Source organism: Microplitis mediator, chromosome 8 (genome assembly GCF_029852145.1).
Source record: "Microplitis mediator isolate UGA2020A chromosome 8, iyMicMedi2.1, whole genome shotgun sequence".
In the NCBI taxonomy this organism is placed as follows: Eukaryota; Metazoa; Arthropoda; class Insecta; order Hymenoptera; family Braconidae; genus Microplitis; species Microplitis mediator.
This window is the reverse complement of record NC_079976.1, coordinates 22,732,924-22,753,455: the sequence shown is the minus strand read 5'-3', so window position 1 is coordinate 22,753,455 and position 20,532 is coordinate 22,732,924. Positions and strand designations below refer to the sequence as shown.

At 29.1% G+C, this 20,532-nt stretch overlaps 1 long non-coding RNA gene and 1 other non-coding gene across 2 annotated transcripts in view; one reads left to right on the top strand and one right to left on the bottom strand.

The window, feature by feature from the left end:
- Positions 1 to 1,978: 1,978 nt before the first annotated feature.
- Positions 1,979 to 4,159, bottom strand: LOC130673361 (uncharacterized). Its single transcript, XR_008990875.1, has 3 exons — positions 4,119 to 4,159; positions 2,970 to 3,075; positions 1,979 to 2,145 (listed from the first exon to the last, which is right to left on the bottom strand). It is a non-coding gene; the product is annotated as an uncharacterized LOC130673361 (long non-coding RNA).
- A 16,348-nt stretch (positions 4,160 to 20,507) lies between these two features.
- Positions 20,508 to 20,532, top strand: part of LOC130674097 (small subunit ribosomal RNA) — a 1,910-nt gene continuing 1,885 nt past the window's right edge. Inside the window, exon 1 of the ribosomal RNA XR_008990992.1 lies at positions 20,508 to 20,532. This exon is cut by the window's right edge and continues 1,885 nt beyond it. This is a non-coding gene — a ribosomal RNA (small subunit ribosomal RNA).

Sequence of the window (20,532 nt, the reverse complement as noted above, 5' to 3'; positions counted from 1 at the left end):
TTAAGGGGCCCACTCTGCCCCCCCCCCCTTATCAATATTTTTGATCGCAATCATTGAACAATATTTTTAATCACATTAAATACTTTTCAATTTTTATTGATAATTCAGAAAGATTTTAAAATAATCACTTTCATTAATCATCAGGGCGCGGCTAACTTGCGTACCCGAGTCAAAATTAAAACACTAATTCGAGCCTCAAAAACCTCATTTCTTTTGATGTTGTACCTACCGCTGAATGTGAAATACTATTTTGACCCTCACTATACTCAAAATAGGGTATGGAGGCCGAAATTCGTGTTTTAGCATAATATTTTCAACCTCCAAAACCTAAGATCGCTTAAAACCCTATTTTTCGGTACTTCAGCCTACTAAGAGTATAAGTAGGTTAATTTTACGATTTCATGGAACATAGAATTTCGTCAATCTACAATTGTTGATCAACAATGTAAGGAAAAACATATAAAAAATATGTTTTTTACATAAACTTTTTATATTTCTTTTTCTATGTTGTTGATTAACAGAAAAACATATTTTTATATCTTTTTTTGATATTTTGATAATTATATTTTTTATAAATTTAAAATATATTACGAATATATTTTTTTATCTCACCATACCTATATTTTTGTTATATTTACAAATATATTTTTATGCATGTATTTTTTATATATTCTAAGATATATTTTTAATACATTTTTGAATATGAAAAATATATTTTTTCTATAAATTTTTTTCATGGGGGTACATGGCCATATATAGAGCCTATATATTTTTTAAATAATTTTATACATAACTATATAACCAAAATTACACATATCACAATTACTTACACGCAGGATTATATAGCACACGAAAAAAAATAAGAAATTTTTTTGTTATTACTAATAATAGATTTTCAATTATATTTTGCTGTTTCAAAAGTGAGTTATTCTTACAATCTCATATAGCACAAGTAAACTTAGCAGTCACTGTTGGTAGCGTAGCCTAGTCGTTAAAGCGTCGGTCTTTCGTTCGTTAGGTCCCGGGTTCGAATCCCACTGAATCGTGTGCGTTCGGTTGATATTTATAGCGTTTTTTCCCTAAATTAAAAATTTCTACTCGGGTAGAAATTAATATGATCGAAAATCTGATGCATCATCAAAAAAAAAAAAAAAAAAAAAAAATACAGAAATGGCTCAATTTTCGCGTCTTCTCTTTCTAAAGTAATTTGATAATTTTAGTTATATTTTGTTCAAATTTCTGAAAATTATAATTAATAAATAAAAAAATAATTTTAAAATTTTAAATTTTTCCCGCTCCCGGCAGCCATTTTGATTTCAATTCCTTCTCCTTTCCCTTCTTTCCCCGCACCTGATTCAAATTGTAGGCTTTGGAGGGTCATTTTAGGGTTCTGTAATACTAATTTCAGCCTAAACTTGGTAAAAGCGGACAAAAATACCAAGTTTAGGCTGAAATTAAGGTTTCGTTGTACAGCTTGGGCTTATCTAAAAAACTAATTTCAGCCTCCTTACCCTCGAGTAGAATTTGGAGGCTGAATCTAGTTTTTTAATTTTGACTCGGGTATGTACTGTGAAAAATTGAGACTGAATTTGGAGTGATTACGGGTTTTAATTCAATCTGAATTCATTCCGTCACTCGGAGTTTCAGAGTTTAAAAAAATCACTCCCCATACGAAGTAAATAGGGAGTTTGTTTCTTCAGCGGAGTGATTTTGTAGTGATCTGGATTCCATTTAAATCCGCATTCACTCCGATTCAGAGTTTTAATATTAAAACTATTTTTATCAAAAACACTAAACTACTATTCTTGAACAAGATTTGATATCTTTTGCATCAAGTATTTAGTCAAGTACTCTGCTCAAGCAACTCGCACAATGCCATTGCTACTAGAGCAATAGCTACTAGAGTTGATAAAAAACATATTAAATTGTAAATAAATGAAAACCAGTTAAAAACTTTTTTTGTATTGAGAGTTTTATTAATTGTAAAAATACATCTTTAAATTTTCACTCTTATTACAATTATTTTTTTCCTATTCCTAAAGTGCTTAGATTTGCTTGTTCTTGAAAAGTTATACATGTACCTTGAGTAAAATACGAATTACACACATGTTCTGCACAACAGCCATAACCTTGGTATGGATGGCACTGAGAAAAAATATATTTTAATGATTTTTTATTTTTCAGTAGAAATTATTGTCGTTTATCGAAAGGTATAAACAAACAATTGTTATTTTATCAACTGTCAAGCGACGTACTTATGGGAAATAAAAATCTCTAAAAAAACCAGTCCTTAGCTGTGAGACGATAAAGTTGAAATTTAAAAAGTCATAGTACTTTAAAGTTTAATATTTTGTCCGACAATATTTTTGGAACAATCAACTGAATCGAACTTTCATGGTGGCAATCGAAAAAGTTCACCAAGATTTCAATTGGATTCGATTTTTAAGTCGATCGGTTAAGTAGTTTACAAGACTTACGGAATAAAAAAATCAAAAAACATTTCTTCTTTAATTTTTGTTGCATAACTCGTAAATCGCTCGACCGATTTGTATCTGAGTTTGATTTGATCTAAGTCTTAACAAGCTTTTTCGATTGTCACAAAGCATGCACGGGCAAATCGGTTGATTTGTTCCGCAGATATCGTCGGACAAAAATTACTTTTTTTTAGCGAAATGAATATATCCCGCATGAAAAAACATATATTCCGGCAAAATAGTATATATCCGGGTTATATCTTTAGTATTATATATTTCATGTATATGTTACTTTTCCGGCATATATTCTCCGATATATATTTTTCCGTATGGGTATGTTTACCAGCCGTATTTTCAGCTCGATGAGCTGATCAGTTTACCAATATAATAATGTTTTCGAGCTCTCGAAGCTCAAAAACAGTTGGAAGTTTTAGGGTTGGCCCACAGGACCATTCATTGCTTTAATTTTTTCGCTGTGTTATGGTAATTACTCACCCAGCCGCCTGGACATGCTGCATCTGCACCAGCATAGAGACTAATCAATACGAAAATTGATAATAATAAAATTATTTTCGACATTTTTTTTATTTTATATCTTGAGCTGTAAAAAGAATAATTATTTAATTTCAATATTGCAGCTAAACTATCGAATGTATGATAAGAAAGTACTGTCATTAATTTATATACCATAAAATTTTCTATAAAAAATATTCGACTTTTTTTCCGTCAATTCGGTAGTTCACTGTAAAAAATTGGCGGAGTGAATGCGGATTAAATCCGGAGTGAATGAATTTTTAATTATTCACTCCCCTCGGAGTGAAATTCACTCCGCAGGGAAGTTTTCGCGGAGTAGTTAATTTTTTATTAATTTAATTCCTCCGGAGTGAAATTCACTCCGGAGCGGAGTTTTGAAAAGATTATTAATAAAATATAACTCCACTCAATAAAATCGAAGTAAAAATTAGCTTATTACATTATTGATCAGCTAATATGCACACACACACATATACATATTTAGGCACACACGCGCACTCGCACACACACGCACGCACAAATTTGCACACATGCACAAATTTGCACACACGCACAAATTTGCACACACGCACACATTTGCACACACGCACAAATTTGCACACACGCACACATTTGTACACACGCACACATTTGCACACACGCACAAATTTTCACACACGCTCACATTTGCACACACACACATATTTGCTCACACGCACACATTTGCACACACGCACAAATTTTTACACACGCACACAAACACCCGCACACACCCAAACACACTCATGCACGCAGACACACACTTGCACACACACACACACACACACACACACACACACACATTGTTTAGCAGTTTAATATAAATTAATATAAATTTATTTAAGTATTAAAACTCCGGACCGGAGTGAATTGGGAGTGAAATAAAATCCGCGTCACTCCGCTAAAAAAAACTCCCAATTCACTCCGCATGCGGAGTGATTTTTTTTTAAACTCCGGAACTCCGAGTGGCGGAGTGAATCCGGTGTGAATTCGGATTTTATTTCACTCCCAATTCACTCCAGATTCATTCCGGATTTTTTACAGTGTATAAAAGTTATAATTAAAAATATATAAGCAATTATAATTTATTACCGATCGTTGTTCTCGAAGTTCTGTAAACTTTTGTGTAATTAATCTGCAGATCGCTAACTTTTATATGTTGAAAATAGTGACCTTTGACGTTTCCAATGATAATCATTTGTTTTTCATGATTTTGCTATATAACACTTTAACGTCGATAATAATATTTTTGATTAGTTCTCAAGTTTTGGGGTTCCGTAACAAAATATCCAATGACAAAATAACCGCGACAAAATATCCGCCACAAAATAACCGCGACAAAATATCCGCGACAAAATAACCGCAGACAAAATAACCGGACGACAAAATATCCGGGGTCAAAATAACCGTACGACAAAATATCCGCGGACAAAATAACCACGGGCTCAACATCCTCACGACAAAATAACCACAAGACATAATATCCGCGCGATAAAATTTACCGGAATAACTAAATCAGTTGACGAAGCAACCGTGACAAAATAACTGTACCGTCAAATATCAGTTGCCAAAAAAACGTCAAATCGATATATTTGAATAACTCATTATTAATGATTAATGAGGAATTATCAAGCATGTTTTGACAAGTTTTATTATTGAAGTATACAATAATAATTTTTATATATAACAATATTATTAATGATCTGCAAATGTAATGATCTAATGACATAAATATTATAATTCATAAATGCATTCAAATTATCGAGTATACATTTGTCATGATTAAATTACATTTCAATAGTCATTTATGACCATTGTGTGTGTGCAATTACAAAACTATACCCACACACCAAAAAGCTGTCAAAAATAGCACCCTTTTTTCACAAATTTTGTGAGTGCGCGATTACAAAAATGTACCGACACACAAAAAAGTATGAAAAATAGCGCCCTTTTTTCACGAATTTTGTGTGTGTGCGATTACAAATATGTGCCAAAACACAAAAAAGCTATGAAAAATAGCGCCCTTTTTTCACGAACTCTGTGTGTGTGCAATTACAAAAATATACCCGCACACAGAAAAGCTGTGAAAAATAGCGCCGTTTTTTCACGAATTTTGTGTGTGTGTGTGTGACTATAAAAATATGACCATTACCATATAAATTTTTCTTACGGATATTGTGTCGTGTGATAATTTTGCCCGAGGACATTTTGTAATGTGGTTATTTTGTCCGCAAATATTTTGTCGTGTGGTTATTTTGTCGTGAGGATGTTTTGTCCGCGGTTATATTGTCCGCAGACATGTAGTCGCGGCACCATCAATATCACAGAATCTATGAATCAAAACTCGGTGAAACATAAATGAAAGTTTTGTTCTTGAACCCTTACTTGAGTTTGAGCCCAATGACGATTCTCAAAAATTAATTTTCCCTAAACTTGGCTTCAATCTATATGGATCTATATTAGGGTGGTCGTTAAAAATTAAATTTTCTCAGGCGCCCCATAAAAAGCTTCTTTTTAGTGAAAAAATACGTAGAGAATTTGGTTTTTTCTTTTTAAGTAAAAAGAACACGTGCCGCAGGACGATCAAAGTTCATTTTTCGATACAATCGCGTTTTTTTTTAAATATCTCATGAAATATGCAGATTAAAGGAAAAAATCATAGGAACAATTTTGTAGGAAATTAAATTCTTGACAGAAAAGGTTATGTTCATTTTTTTAATAAAACGTGTATTTATGAAGATATTTTAAAAAAACTTTTTTAGATCTTATCAATTAAGCATTTTAAGGATTACGAATGTTAAAAATAACGTTTTTCTTAAATATAGACAACTTCGTAACTCGTGACATATCAATCATTAATGCTTGTTGTAGTTTCTATATACTTAAAAACATGTTGTTTTCAAAATTTGTCATCCTTAAAACGCTCAATTCATCAGATCTAAAAAAAGTTTTTTTAAAATATCTTCATAAATACACATTTTATAAAAAAAATGAACATGACCTTTTTTGTTAAGAATTTAATTTCCTACAAAATTGTTCCTATGATTTTTTCCTTTAATCTGCAAATTTCATGGGATATTTAAAAAAAACCGCGGTTGTATCGAAAAATGAACTTTAATCGTCCTGCGGCACGTGTTCTTTTTACTTAAAAAGAAAAAACCAAATTCCCCACGTATTTTCTCACTAAAAAGAAACTTTTTATGGGGCGCCTGAGGAAATTTAATTTTTAACGACCACCCTAATCTATATAGATCGATATTTTAGAATCTATATTTGATCGAAACTTGATCAACCCAAGATGAAAATTGATCCGTGAACCTCAAGCTTTAACTTAAGCCCATAATAACGGCTTTCAATCTTTATTTTCCTGGAAGTTATGATTTTTTAAAGTTTTTAGCTCCAAATTATTAAATTAAATTTCCCGAAAAAACTTTGTCTATATAGAACGATATATCAGAACAATCAGAGAACAATTCATTTGAGCCAAATAAGATTTATTTCGGGCAAATAGATTCCATATTTGGAAGGACCCAATCAATGTTTATTTTAGACAAATATATTCATTCAAATAAATTCATTTTTTTTTAGACAAAGATATGAAATAAAGATATGTTTATAGATAACAAATCTGTATTCGGATGGTGGTACAAAATTCTATAACTATTTTCTGTCGGAAATTTACCGCTTTACAACAAAGGTTTCTTAAATTCTTTTAATAACTTGAACCGTATAAGAGATAATTAAGCTCTAAGTTAAAAGAAAACTTTCACAAATCAACTCAAAATTTCGCTCTGGTGATATAAAAAATTCCTTAGATTTCGAGTGCAAGTATTTCTTAAAAGGTTAAGTTTATCAAAAAAACGTAAGAGACCTTTTTTGTAGTGCAGTAGATTTACGACAGAAAACTGTTCAGAGACTAAGTATGTATCTCGTTGCTGAAGAGTTATAGAATTTTAATCGAAAAACATTATTTTTTAAATATATCAACTTTGAGCTTCGATATTACTTAAATCGTTGGATTCAAGAAAAAGGTGTGAGAAACCTTTTTCGAAGAGTTGTAATTTCCTGAAAGATAATTCGTAGCGCTTAATTCTATGTCTAATATGTGTCAGAGAGTAACAATATTCTAAGCAAAAACGCCAATTTTATCGAGCAAATAAAACTTTGACCTTCAATATCTCTTAAATGGTTGGATTCACAAAAAATAAAAATCTGGACGTCGGTTGGCCCTGCGGGCCAGCCCCACAACTTCCCGCTGTTTTCGAGCTCAAGGAGCTTGACGTTTGAGGTGGCAATCGGCGCGTTTTATTGAATTCTAGAGCTGATTAGATTTTGGAATTGTTTGGTAGAGTTATTTCAAAGATATTCGCAAATAACTGTTTTTTACCATTTCTTTCTCCCGCGATATCTCTTGAACAAATTAACCGATTGAGATGGCTAAGGTGGCAATCGACGCGTTTTATCAAGTTCTAGAGCTGATTAGATTTTGGAGTCGATCGTTCAAGTCGATTCTGAGAAATCAATGAAAAACTAAAAAAAAAAAATTTTTGTTCATAATTTGACAATGATTTCGAGTCTACTAGATCAAATGATCTGAAATTTTCAGAAAAGTTGATGGCCAACAAGTTCTTTCAATTGCTGCCTTAACCATCCAAATCGGTTCATTCGTTAAAAAGTTATAGACCGGTCACACACATACATACACACACACACACACACACACATACACACACACATACACACACACACACACACATACACACACACATACACACACACACACATACATACATACAGACACTCGGACATCATTCTGAAAATAGTCAGGATGATAGCTTCATAGAACCTCAAAACATCGACATCTGATGAAAACTCGATTTTCGAAAATCCGGGTGAAATCAATAACTTCCCGAATTTTTCGAAAATCGTCGATTTTCGTAGCGGGACGTTAATAAGAGACTTTTTTTGAAGAGCGGTAAATTTCCTACTCAAAATATGTATTAGTTATAGCTGTACACTCATTTTCAAGCAAGTAATCAAATTTTTCTCATTTACTAAAGTGGAAAAGTATCATTACTTCGGCAGGGTTAAACGGCATTAGAATAAACTTTTTTATTTTTCTTTATTACTGTCGGATCAAAAATAAATAATTTATATTATGGCCAAGTAAAAAAATCTAATTTGGGAAATAACGCGGACACCTTAATCTATACAGATCGATATCTCAAAAACTATTGATAGAAACTTGATCGAATCAAAGCAAAGATCATAACAAAAATCCGTCTATCAGTTGACACTGCGGGCCAGCCCTAAAACTTCCCGCTGTTTTCGAGCTCCTTGAGCTCGAAAACTTTGTCGTAAATACATTTCGAGCTCTTCGAGCTTGAAAATACTTTTGGATGCCGTTCGTTTCGAAACAAATAGTTTTTTACCATTTTTTCTCCAACGATATCGCTCAAACGAATCAACCGATTGAGACGGTTGAGGTGGCAATCGACGCGTTTTATCAAGTTCTAAAGCGGATCGAATTTTGAATTCGATTTATCAAGTCGTTTTTGAGATATTTCGAAAAAAATTTAAAAAAATTTTTTTTTAATTCTTTCGACAGCGGTTTCTCTTGAACGAATGAACCGATTTTTATGGTTGAGGTGGCATTCGACGCGGCTTATAAAGCTCTAGAGCCCAGTCCATTTTGGAATCAATCCATCGAGCACATTAAAAGTTATCCGAAAAAAACACTTTTGAAAAAATTTTATTTTTGGAATATCTCTGAACGAGCCCTACCGATCAAGCTCAGTTTTCTTTCAGCTTTAAGATGTTGACAACCCGCGTCGAATGACACCTTAAAGTTCAAAATCGGTTCATCCGTTCAAAAGATACAGGTATTTACATACGTACGTACGTACGTACATACATACATACATACACTCGGACATCATCGTGAAATTAGTCAGAATAGCTTGCTAGGACCTCAAAACGTCGACATCTGATGAATATTCGATTTTCGTAAATCGGACTGAAACCAATAACTTCCCGAATTTTTGAAAATTTACAATTTTCTTAGCGGGAAGTTAAAAAACCAAACCTTTAAAATGAGATCATAAACAAGACGATGTTTCAAAGTTTCCATTCCGTAATCTAGAATTTATTTTTCTTGATAACATTAATACTATGTTCTACATTTTAAACTTTTGCTATAGATCTTTTGCGTTTGAGTTCTAAATGTCAAGGATATATAACTGATATCAACGGATGAAAATGTCAAGGAAATTTAAAATTTTGATAACTCATTTTAGTTCACTCGCAATATATGATGATTGAAATTCATTTCAACTTCAGTATTATCTACTCTTGCATAGATAAGACGTAAATCTGAGATCACTCTTCTAATTACTGGTAGTAGCCGCGGCGCCCCTGGTAGGAAAAAATAATAAGCCCAGGCTTGGTCCAAGCTTGTGCCAAGCCTCGTGAAACTTGGGCCTAGCCTGGCAATCAAGCTTGGCCCAAGCCTGGTTAAACTTTGGGATGATGGCCTCGGGCTAAGTCTAGCTGCCAAAAAATGCTTGGGCCACGCTTGCCAAACGCGCTTGGGCCAAGCTTATATGAATAAAGTCCCGTCCACGACTTAAGCTCCAGAGACTGACGGGCCATACTTTAATTCACAGTTTTCTTAATTCTTCTTCAATTGTCATAAATAATAGTTGAATTGTTTGTTTATAGTTTTTGTTTATTTAGCGTCATTTTCAAACAAAATATATTAATAATTTAATAATAGTACGCTTTTATGTGAATTATGTAACAGGGCAAATGTTGTCGGCTCGTTGCTCAGGGTCTCCGTGCATGCTGAAATCTACACGGAGTGTACATTGTCTAACTTAGATATAGTTAATCAAATAAGTTCTTTATAGTCCAGTCAAATAGACCCCCTAAACGGAAACAGGTCCAGCCCGGTCTGATTTTTTGAGGTAAGCTTCGGAACATGATTACAAAACATATACCAAAAAATCAAGGTAAAATTTCAATTAGACAGGTGAAAAAAAAATAAAAAACACTTTTGATTAGCGTTTTATCGAAGAATTTAATAAATTTCGGCGAAAAGTGCTACATAAAAGTTATAGAGAAAAAAATATAGAAAATTATGAGTACTCTCGGTTTTATTGTATACAGGTAGTAATGGAAACAGAGCACCTGAAAGTTTAAATGGAGAGTATCATACGTGAAAGCCCCCTTGCTCTACGCATTTGGTAAGAAGGTCATAAATATACGTCGAGACAAATCGCTTTTCGTCTTCGCGATTTTAACCAGCAGCCACCAGAATTCGCAGGTTGAACCCTGGCTTAGGCTGGCCTCTAACAAATTTTATTTTACTTGGACAGAGCAGTGGGCTGAGGTTCTTGCAAAGCAAAGACCCGCACTTATTCAAACTCGGCAACGCATGAAAAAACTTATCAACTTACCTCACGGCTTATAAAATTATAGATTATACTTATTAATAGTCGAGTTACTATTTGTAACTTAATCAATATTTAGTTTATCAGACTATTCAATAATCTTACCAGTAAAATGGAAAGTAAATAGGATGAATAGATAATAGATACAGTGAATGATTAACAATTGCAATAATTGTTTATTGCCAATTATAATAATATAAATTACTCACAAGAAAATGCAAGCGCTGGATGTAATGTAGACGGCACAGTATAGTTTTATATTGCGAATACACCGCCGGTAACGTACAGTAATATTTAACTTGTTTAAACTTTATTTGAAGGACTTATTAATTGCCAGAAATGAATATAAAGTTTAAAGAATATAAAATATGTGAATATTGCAAGTACAATTGCCTGATTAATAATCGATACTAAATAACTATAGAAAGACGTCTGAACGCTAATTGATCCAGGATCGAAGTAATTGACCGATAATTTTGGGCGTAGGACCAGCCTCGGGACTGTCCCCACTTCACCCTTACGGACATGCGTCGACGTGACAATCAGTCATGTGACCATGTCACTATGACTGGTGTCTTTTCAGACGGCAACGAGACGGGGAAAATTGGGAACCGCAAGGCTGAAGGCGAAGATGACAATTCACATTGTCTCAACGTCTGCACCGTAGCAAAAGAAAACTTACGCGTGCGTAGTATTATAGAGAAAGCAATATAGACCACACTATTCCCACTTATATATTAATATTTTTTGGGCCTAAAACCTACACCACGTGTTGGTATATTTATGTCTAGCAAAATGTGAGTCAGAGATTCTATAGCTCAAAAGCTAATGGAATTTTCATTAATTTATCATCTGAAAGGAGATGTCCGTATGCATTTTAATTGCCAGGGGTTTTCGCAACCGTATTTTGAGGTAATGATTACGAAAATCAAGTTTATTTAATTCAAACGTAGCACAAACAATTATTATTAACAATTATATTGTTTAAATCGTCATAACTCGCAAACCATTGATTGAGCAGGGAAGTTTATTGGGAAAGTAATCTTGAATAATAAAAAATACACAAAAAAGTTATGCATACTTTTCTTCTTATTTCAATTATTTCGCGAGATGTAGCGATAAAACAAGCCGCGCGTTCGTACTTCTCATTTTTGCACGGCCAAATCTCTACTGCTCGCTCTTTTATTTTATAGTAAAGAAAAAAATTCATTTTCTATAATTGAAAAAAATGATTAATTTTTAAAACTGTTTTTTCTTTTTTTTTATACCCTATTGAATAATTTTTTTACATGATATTTAATTATTTTTTAAACGAAAAATGGCACTAGCAATTTGTTTGTAAAAATACATCAAATTTGGACCTGTTTCCGTTTAGGGGGTCTATTTGACTGGACTAACTAAGTAAATTCGAAGGAAGATAGTTTTAGAGCAACTCTTTAATGAAATTGACACCATTACAACATAATTTATTTAATTTTTATAGATTTTAAATAATTTTTAACTTTTGAAAACTTTTTTGGTGACTGCATGTATTTCTTTCGAAATTAATCAAACTCTAAACTGTTTATAATAGTTAAATAATTCAATAGTCGTTTATATAATTATGAATAATTTTTCTTATTACAATTTGGATATTGCATGCCTTAAGCGCGAGCGTAGGTATGCTCTACTCTCGCCTAAAAATTAAAAACTGGGTTCCGTCAGAGTTTTTTTTAAATAAATAATAATATAGTGGTTAAAGTAGGTCAGCCTTCATACCACGATTAAAGAAAACATCAATGGTCATTTTTCTAAACAATAAACAGCTGGTCTAACCCACAATTTAGATAAAAAATGAATTTTTCAGAAAAAAATCCTGTAAAATACATGTAACACTCTTCTTGTAATCTCCATAACTTTCGAAAAACAAAACGAATTCTTTCAAATTTTACTTCAATATATCCGTAAATTCATTGTGACAAACTGATTAAAAATCGACAACTCTATCATTATTCGTTTAATTATAAAATAATAAAATGTGCACTGTCGAAGCTAAAAAATTTACATCTCAGGCTGCCATATATAAAAAAAATATATAAACAGAGTTAGTGAAGACCTGCTTCTTCTATCGGAGCGTGCTAGATGGCGTTAGCAAAGATTTCCATTCTATCCGCGGGAATTTTTTAATATTTTCTATAATAATTTTCTATTATAGTTTAATAGTTCCTTAAATGTAAGCAAAAAAAAAGAAAAAAAAAGTTTGGAAAATCCAAAAGTGCACACCTCGAACGCTCATGTTCCACTGAAATATATAAATTATTGATTTTCTTTTTAATTACAAAATTTTTTAATAATTATCTAGAAAGAAATTCATCGTTTTTTTTTTAATTTAGTTAATTCTATGACAGTTGGTAATAAAAAAAAAAAATTATTTGATAGTAAAGTAGAACCTTATGATATCAGCAAAGTTCGATGATAAAAAAAAAAAAAATTCCCGATAAAATAAAAAAATGGCTGCAGTGTGTGTTTGTTTACATGGAATAGTGCCGGTTTTAACAGAAATGATTTATTTAAAAAAAAACAAGAGGGTCTACAGTAGTGATTTTCGAAAAGAACCTTCCTTGCATAATTCTGAAGACAGTGAAAAAAAAATAAAGTCATTTTGTCAAGCCGTTCACGAAATATCCGTGCCACAGACTTTTTTTGGACTACAGACTAACTGACGTCCACGATACATATTTTTTATTGAACTTTTTTTTATTATAATACGTATCGGACAACTTAATAAAAGTATCAGTCTTATTAATTAGTGTTTCCTCTTTAGGTTAATGTGCTTTTTATAACGTGTGAGTGTGACATAAACATAATATATACAGCTTAATGAGGAAAAGTCAAGTGACCTTGACAGGTCCGTTATAAAGCACAACCTCGCCGCTTCGCTTTCGAGGCGTGCAATAGGAGTCTTTATGAAAAAATTAACAAATCGTAACGTAAACATTTAATCTAAATAATTCGTGTATGACACGACCGCTTAAGGCATGCTCATTTGGATTTTCCAAACTTTTTTTTCCTATGATCAGCAACTATTTGTAACAGATATTGTTTCTGTTCTTCATCTCTTGTCCCTAATTCATTATATTTTTCAATTAAAGCTAGTACTTGCGGATGGATACCCTGGAAAAACGGATTAGATCTGGCCGTATATAAAAAGATCTTGCCAGATCTGCCTTAGCAGATCTGGCCAGATATGATCAGATCTGGCCAGATATAACTAAAAAATAATCTTTTCAGATCTGACCAGATATAACGAAAAATTAATCTTATTAGATCTGGTCATATCTGGTCATATCTGGTCAGATCTTTAAATTGTCTCTATCTGACAAGATCTGGCCAGATATAATGTTATTATTACTACCAGTAATAATAAAGTAAAATATGGTTCTATCCGATTTTTTTTTGTTATTGACAACAACTTATATTTATCTTTACAGTGTTATCGCGTTATGCATGTAAAAATATTTTTTAATCACAATTGTAGAGAAAAAATAAATCATATAATACCAGTTGAGCTACAAAACGAATTCTGTTTGATTAAATTCAAAGATATTAAATCGATGAATACTCTTATAAAAGTTGAAAATTATTTATGTCAAGCTCCAAATAACTTACACAAAATTTATTAAGGAATAAGAAATAATAGATGAATAATCACATCAATAAAAATTACATTTTTATGGAACAATATTCAGTCAATACTTTTTTTTTTTACTATTTGCGTATCTGTCTTGATCAATTACTAAAAAAAAAAATTATTAAATAGAAGCTAGTTGAAAATATCTACATGTATCAATTATAATCTTTAACAAATATGTAATGGAATATATTTGTCAATAAATAAAATGGTAAAAGAATTAAAGACCCATTGTTATTCATCCTTTATATGATTTACTATAATATATGCATAACTACTTAATCAGATCTGATCGAATCTGATGCTGTTGACAACTTCGATATAGTTACATCTGGCCAGATATGATAAGACCTTTTCATGTCTAATGTATTTTGCAATCCAGATATAGTTATATCTGTTTAGATCTGGCCAGATATGATAAGACCTTTTCATGACTAATGCATTTTGCATCCAGATATAGTTATATCTGTTTAGATCTGGCCAGATATGAGAAGACTTTTTCATGACTAATGTATTTTGCAATCCAGATATAGTTATAACTGTTTAGATCTGATCAGATATGACTAGATCTGATCATGTCTGATGAATTTTTTAACTCAAATATAGTTATATCTGTTTAGATCTGATCAGATATGACTACCCGGGAAAAATTGTTTTTATAAAATTTTACAAAATTACAAAATTTTATAAAATTTTACAAAATTTTAGTACTAACATTTTATAAAATTTTATACTGAAAATGGCCTGGTAAAATTTTATCAAATTTTATAAAGTTTTATAAAATTTTATAAAGTTTTATAAAAATTTATAAATATTGATAAAATTTTGTAAAATTTCATAAAATTTTACCAGGCCATTTTCAGTATAAAATTTTATAAAATTTTGTAAAATTTTATATAATTTTATAAAGTTTTATCAAATGATTTTTTTTTCCGGGATGGGTCACCCATCCAATTCATGTCCAACCCCGATGCTGCTTAACTTTTGTTATTGAAGAATCGTAGTCTGCTCCGCTCGTCTATTGATCACTTGTAGTTTAAGAAAATTCGTGGCTGTATTAATGATTACTCATGAATTCTTATCAGCCATATTTCATAGCATTAATTTATAATTATATGTAAAAAAAAGATTTGAATAATTCAACTATCGATTGTTTAATGGACATAAAATTTTAAAATTAATTAAATTTATTGATTTTTGATGATTTATATTTTTGAATTAATGGCAAAACCTTTGAACTTTTCCTCGAGTAACGACGATTTAATTTGAATTGCTAGTTGACAAAACAAAAGTTTAAAAACATTAAATTCAAAATTATCACATTATGTAATATATATATTTATAAATATATAAATATGTGCGAAAAAAGGGTGGCAGGGGTAGGCAAAACGAGGTACTTCTAAAATTTTATAAAAAAAAAATTTTTTTTTAAATCTATTATAACCTTCCCAAAATTACTTTGGTAAATATAATTGAGCATTATTTTGAATTTTTTTCGTCAAACTTTTTCAAGAATCGAGTGCTGGTCGAAAAATATTAAAGACTTTTGTATTACGATAAAAACTATTAAAAACTTTTTTATCTTCCTTTGCATCCAATAATTGTGTAAAATATAATTTTTCTTAATGTAAATAACTTACAAAAAATTTTAATGAAATCAAACTTATTCAATATTCAGAATTTTTTTTTTCTATATTTTTCTGGGGGTACCCTGTATATACTTAAGTTATCAATTGAATTTGTTGTAATATTTACAATAATTTGTAATAAACTTTATAAAATCGTGTGAAATTTTATCAAATTTTACAAAATGCTACCCCAAACTAGATGCAATAGTGACATCGAATTTTCTAAAGTTTTATGGAATATCACAAAATTTTATAAAATTTTATAAAGTTGTATACAATTTTATAAAATTATATAAAATTTCATGTAAATATTACTTCACTTCTAAGGACTTACTTCATAAAATTATATAAAATTGTATAAAATTTTACATAATGTTATGAAATCGTATAAAACATTATAAAATTTCATACAATTTTATAAAATTTCATCTAAATATTACTTCCCTTCTAAGGAATTACTTTATAAAATTGAATAAAATTGTATAAAATTTTATGTAATTTTATGAAATCGTATAAAACTTTATAAAATTTCATACAATTATATCAAATTTCATTTAATTATTACTTCCCTCACTAAGATCTTACTTTATAAAATTGTATAAGATTGTATAAAAATTTATATAATTTTATGAAATTGTATAAAAGTTTATACAATTTTATAAAATCTTATGAAATTTCGTACAATTATATAAAATTTTATCTAATTATTACTTCCCTTTTAAGATCTTACCATATAAAATTTTATAAAATTTTATAAAATTCAATGAAATTTGATAAAATTACATAAAATTATATGAAATTCTATAAAATTTCGCTGTACAGTCTTATAAAATTGTATATAATTTTATACAATTGTGTAAAACTTTATAAAATTTTATGATATTTTATACAATTTTATAAAATGTCATACAATTTTATAAAATCACATTTATTTATTACGTTCCTTACTCAGATCTTACTTTATAAAAGTTTATTGAATTTTATAAAATTTTATAAGATTTTATAAAATTGTATAAAATATTATAAAATTTTATAAAATTGTATGAATTTTTATAAAATTTTGTTGTAAAATCTTATAAAATTTTACAAAATTTTATAAAATTGTACAAAATTTTATATTATTTTATAAAATTTTATAAAAACATTTTTTCCCAGGTAGATCTGATCATGTCTGATGTATTTTTCAACTCAGATATAGTTATATCTGTTTAGATCTAATCAGATATGACTAGATCTGTTCATGTCTGATGAATTTTTCAACCCAGATATAGTTATATCTGTTTAGATCTGATCAGATATGACTAGATCTGATTAGGTCTGATGTATTTTTCGATTCAGATATAGTTATATCTGTTTAGATCTGATCAGATATAACTAGATCTGATTATATCTCAAATCCCATATCTAACCAGATATAAATAAATCTAATCCGTTTTTCCCGGGTACTGAATTAAATTTTCATCATATCTGATTAAATTTTCTTTTATTGCGAATATTTGAAGCTCAATAACTTTTTACCCGTTAGGATTACGAAAAAACTAATTCGATACTTTTTTTTAGAGAATTGAATTTCCTACAAGAATAATTCACGGAAAATTGAGAGAAAAATTTTTTTCGTAGTTTTACCGGATGAAAACGTAAAAAAAATTTTTTTACATGTTATTTAAACGGGAAAATATAAATTTATTGAGCTTCTTGAAGAATTGAGATATCAAGCTGCGCTTTAGAGGGAATTTTTTTCATACTTAAAAAAATCATTCGAGCCAATAGCACTTAAAAAAAAAAAAAATTTTTTTTTTAAACCACTAATATATATATGTTAGGCTGATTAAAAAAAATGGACTATTTTTATTTTTTTGATATCCCCTGTGAAATATATTCAGAGAGACAAGAAAAAACGCCTGTAAAAATCAGAGCTCTTAATATTAAGATTTAGAGGTCGCGCATCGCAAATTTCTACTTCCCATTTAAATAACATAGGAAACATTATTTTTCGATTTCATAATTTTATATCTTAAGAACTAATGGACAAATTCCAATGACTGAAGCATATTTTTTTAGGAAATTTAACGCTCTACGAATTATCGAAAATTTAGTAAGGACCGTTTTTGTAGAGCGTTAAATTTCCTACAAAAATATGCTTCAGTTATTGGAATTTGTCCATTAGTTCTTAAGATATAAAATTATGAAATTGAAAAATAATTTTTCCTATGTTATTTAAATGGGAAATAGAAATTTGCGATGCGCGACCTCTAAATATTAATATTAAGAGCTCTGATTTTTACAGGCGTTTTTTCTTGTCTCTCTGAATATATTTCACAGGGGATATAAAAAAAAAAAAAAAAAATAGTCCATTTTTTTGAATCAGCCTAATATATGTGCATAAATGTTTTTGTTTTAAATGCTGTAGAAATTATAAGAGTAAGTTGATGAATAATTAAAAAAAAATAAAGGATTCATAAGGAACACACATACTTATTAAAAACTGAGCTTATACTAAAATCAATAGGTCTCCTTGCTAATAAAATTTTCAATTATCTCACTAATAAGTTCAAAGTAGAATATTACCGACAACTCAAAAGATATATGATAGTTAGTAACCTAAAATATGCAGTACTATAGCAACGAATTATTTTTACAATCATATATTTTTTTTTTAAATTTAAGCTTTAAACGTTGTATAATAGAACTAATAAATTAAATTATGACTAATCAATTTATTTGGATTAATAAATGTGTAAAATAAAATAAAAAATCGTCGAAACATGAAAATGATACCTGTCAGGCTAGAAATAACATATTTAACAACAGGTAACGGTTGGCTCACGTTAATTCAGTACATCTTGATCAACATAACTTAGATATTTACGATTTATAAATACGAAATTTTTTTGATTTTCATAATTTATTTTTAAGTTTACTATTAATAATTATTGAGTAAAAATTAAGATTTTATAAATATTTATAATGAATCATTATAATAACATAAATTATTCGTATATTTATATTATTATGGTTAGAAAACAAATTCATATTAATTATTAAGTTATTGTATATGTAGCAATATCAATTAAATAATTTTTTTTTGTCTAAATATGTTCATCCAAATAATTAATATGAATTTTTTTTATTGTTTTGCGAAAAAAAAAAAAAAAATTGGATAGAGTCACTATTAAAAAAAAAAAAAAAAAAAAAATTCGTTCTATTGAACCTGAAATTTTATAAAAATGAATCGAATGATCATTTTAAAGATTAAGACAACAGAAATAAAAGCTAATAAACAAAAAATGTTATTCAAATGGATCTAAAGATGTTTTTTTCTATGGATACATATCAATTACTCAGAGTCGATTAACTTTAATTTTAAACTAGTTTAGAATTTCAATTTATAAAAAAGACTAAATAGAAGAATTTGAAGTCATTGTATGTTTTTAGTTAATATATATCGTTAAATAAAAAAAATAAATAAATAAATAGAAAAACATTAAAAGATTGAAACAAAGAAATAAAAAAAAAATCAATTAACGCTAAGACTGTTTTGAAAAAAAAGAAATTAACAGTTGGTTTATAATAAAAACACTATATATTTTAATGCGATTCTATTAAAATTTTTTATCAATTAAAGCAATGTTTAACATGAGTAAAATTAAAATTATTTACTTATTATAATTACATATATAAATAAAAAATTAATATAAAAGTTGAAAATGACTTATTAGAAAGTTATATAATTTTTAATTCGTTTTCGGATATTTAGCTGTAGAAACTAAAAAAAAAAATTTAATATAGTCTACTATAGTTTAATAATTTTTGATAATATAAGAGTACATAATATAAGTATGAAAAAATTAAAGATAAACTTAATTTTTATTTTTTTTATTTTCAAGTAAATATAGTAAAAATGATTATATATTAATAATAAAACATATATAAAATATAAATACATATTGATAAATATGATTAGAATTTATTTGAGAAGTAGTTGACTTTTTAATTAAAAATGTCAAATAATTAAAACAAAAAGATTATTTATTTACTTAATTTAAAAAAAAACAAAAAATTAATAATAATAATAATAATACTATGTGTATTTAAATAAATAATTTTATATTGAAAAAATAATTAAGTACGAACAGGTAATTTAGATACAGGGAGCTACCGTTGTATCCGCCCTCGCTCACGCGGCTGACAGTTAGTGCGCAACTACAATCTTTTTAGACGCCGGCTCGTACTAGTATGAAAGAGTAGTCAGTTGAAGCGGCTCAAGTAAGAGCTGACAGATACTGACTACGGCAAGTTGTATACTATTAACGTAACACTACCACGGGTCGATGTCTATGACTGAATGACTCTTTATGTGGTAAATCGCTACGGCGTTTATATAATATTATGTATAACTTTAAAAAAGTATACAAATATGAAACTGAGTATTGACTTACTTGTTTCCGAGCAAGAATAAAATATCACGTTTACGTGTATAAAAACCAAGTCGCTTTGATAAAAATATCTAGCGAGAGTAATATTTACAAAAATGAGAGGATGGTTGAAAATAAAAGTTATTATTCAATTTTGTGAATAAATAATGTTAATTTAAAATTTTCAAGTGTTGTAATAAGCAAATGCTTTAAACAGCACCACTTTAACAATTGTTAGTATTTTATAAAGACTAACATGTATGTTTAAGTGAAAGAGGAGTAATTCTAGTGTTTTATAAATAAAACATAAACGAAGCTCCCTGGTTGATCCTGCCAGTAGTC